The sequence below is a fragment of the Hordeum vulgare genome, chromosome 3H, assembly GCF_904849725.1.
Source record: "Hordeum vulgare subsp. vulgare chromosome 3H, MorexV3_pseudomolecules_assembly, whole genome shotgun sequence".
Taxonomy (NCBI): domain Eukaryota; kingdom Viridiplantae; phylum Streptophyta; class Magnoliopsida; order Poales; family Poaceae; genus Hordeum; species Hordeum vulgare.
This window is the reverse complement of record NC_058520.1, coordinates 134,233,801-134,236,674: the sequence shown is the minus strand read 5'-3', so window position 1 is coordinate 134,236,674 and position 2,874 is coordinate 134,233,801. Positions and strand designations below refer to the sequence as shown.

At 48.9% G+C, this 2,874-nt stretch overlaps 1 non-coding gene across 1 annotated transcript; it reads left to right on the top strand.

Annotated features, from left to right (window-relative positions):
• The first annotated feature begins 1,993 nt into the window (after nucleotides 1-1,993).
• LOC123445799 lies at nucleotides 1,994-2,132 on the top strand. The gene has a single exon (XR_006631171.1). It is a non-coding gene; the product is annotated as a small nucleolar RNA Z247 (small nucleolar RNA).
• Nucleotides 2,133-2,874: the final 742 nt, after the last annotated feature.

Sequence of the window (2,874 nt, the reverse complement as noted above, 5' to 3'; positions counted from 1 at the left end):
TCTCATGGGTAAAGATGACCCATATATCTCGTCTTTTTTTGGTCGGTGTCCTGACTTGTTTGATTCTTGCAACTCACGGTATATAAGTTCATCGGATTTGAGTTAAAGAAGCAAGGTCGGACTATATTTACAAAAGAAAATACAAAATTTTAGCACATGCATAAGGAGGGGTAAGGCCAGGCGTGTCGACGAGGATGATGGTAGCGGCACGCGATGAGGCGGGCCAGGCGTGGCAGGTGGAAGCGGTGCGCTGGAGGTGAAGATGAAGATGGGGATTTGAAGGCAGGGCGTGCGGGTGGCTGGGTTCTAACTAATGTAGGGGATTTTGTGTAAAACCGAAATGTTTTTAACTTACAAAAGGACCGCGGGTTGATTTCAAATAAATAAAGGGGGGTTTTTGCAAAAATGTCGACGACGTACGGACGCAAACGATTCGTCCTTTATTAGTAAGGTATAGGTGTGAGCATATGCAGTGCTCCATGTACTCCCCATAAATGTTTGTCATGTATTGTTTTGCATTTACTCTCTTCACTATTGTAAGAAAATAGATTCTTCAGGCACACAGCGTATTCCTCTCCCGCCCGAGTGAGAGGCCATCTTGCGCGTCCTACCACCAATTCTCCTCCACTAATTAATCACTGCCCCCACCTCTTTCATTGGCCCTATCAAGGCTGGAGTGCGAAGTGACCCTACTCCAAGATGGATATGTGGTTTCCCTCGTTCATTATTATGGATTTTAGATATAAATTCTATGTACGTCGCCATGAATTTCCGACGATGGTGGTGGCAGAAAGTCATCTATGATGATGTGTCGTTGATGGTGGTGGCGATGTCTCGTCGACGAGTATTTTTTTCCTTGAGCATTTCCATCCGCGGCCATGACGATGGTTTGTGGGTGTAAATTATCGTCGTCAACTTTGTATCTTTATGCTAGGTTTAGTAGGGTTTGTCAACACGTTAACATTGAATTTCCGCTCGCAATTGGATCCTCTGGCCTCATCTATCATATGGGTGTGCGCCCTCAGTGCGGTTTGAGGCTTGCTAGATGCTCTCTCCGTTTCTAAATATTAGACCTTTTAAAATTTTCAATATAGATTAGATACGGAACGAAATGAGTGAATCTACACTCAAAAGTACTATAGTGAAATATTTAAAAGGTCTTATATTTAAGAATGAAGGGAGAATAATGGAGGTCAAGGTCTTGAACATGTTTCTCTTCCTGTTTGTGATGGCTTCTTCTCTAGGACGATGGTGTTAGACGAGTTGTATCGGATAAGGAAGGTTGTTTAAACCTGTTTCTATCTCTTCCTTCTTCTCCTTTATCTCATGTAACCTCTTGATAAGACCTTGCCTTGTACCCCAAGATATTATAATATAAATACATTGCGGCCCGAGACAAAGGGTTCTACGCTTCGTCATATGGTCACCAGAGCCCTTCCTCTCGACGCCTAGCTACCGAGAAGAGAACTAGCTCCATAAATCGTGAAGAGAGGCGACGATGTCAGGCCTTACGCTCCCTACACATCCTCCTCCAACACCTCGCCCTCTCTCGGTCCACCTTCATCGGAGAAGCTCACCAGGACGAACTTCCTCCTCTGGAAGGCCGTCATGCTACCCCAGATCAAGGGAGCACAGATGGAACACTTCCTCGACGACGCAAGCCCGGCGCCCCCTGCCACCATCGCCATCACCAAGGATGGGAAGGAAGAGCATGTCTTCAACTACGCCAGATCAATCTGGTACGCGCAGCAACAACAAGTACAAGGATACCTCATGGGATCTCTCTCTCGAGAGGTTCTCTCGCAAGTGGCGATGCTCCAGACGCCGGCTGAGGTATGGACTTCCATCCATGCCATGTTTGCTGCACAAACACAAGCTCAAAAGATCAACACAAGGATGGCCCTCACCAATCTGCAAAAAAGGTAACCTAACCATGGCAGAATACCTTGGGAAGATTAAAACCCTTACAGATGAAGTTGCCTGCGCTGGTGCACCGCTCGGGGATGCTGAGATCATCTCCCACGTCATAGCCGGCCTCGACATCGACTACAACCCCGTGATCTCGGCCTTGGCCGCGCTGGTCGAACCGGTTACGTTCGAGGAACTCTACATCCAACTTCTGAGCTTCGACGCCCGTCTCAGTATCCTATAGGGAACCAATCTGCGTGAATCCTCTGTTAATGCCGCCTCCCGCGGACGTGGCCGTGGGCGTGGACAGCAAGGGCGAGGACGCGGCAACAGCGGCGGCAGACGTGTTGGAAACCAGGGCCAGGCTCGCCCTGGTGGCGGTGGTGACCACGGCGGCGGTGATCACGGCGGTGGCTACAACAACGTCTACAACGGCGGTGGCTACACCAACAATCGTCGACCAAGATGCCAACTTTGCAAGAAGCCGGGCCACGAAGTCATTGACTACTGGCACCGGTATGATGGGGACTTCATGCCCGACGCACGGCATGCTGCTGCAGCCACCCAGGAACACGATGGAGCCGATGGTGAGACGGTTTGGTACGCCGACTCCGGTGCCACAGATCATGTCACGAACGAGCTAGAGAAGCTGGCCCTCCGAGAGAGGTACCACGGCAACGATCAGATTCACACCGCAAGTGGTGGAGGTATGGATATTCTTCACATTGCTCAATCCTCTATTAATTCCCCTAGCTTAAAACGTGATCTTGTCCTTAAAGATGTTCTCCATGTTCCACAAGCCAAGAAGAATCTAGCTTCCATGTCCCGTTTGACATTAGACAACAATATTTTCTTTGAAACTCATCCTACCTATTTTTTCATCAAGGATCGGGCAACGAGGGAGCTCATCCACCATGGTAGATGCATTGGAGGACTATACCCCATCACATCAAGAGTCTTTGATCG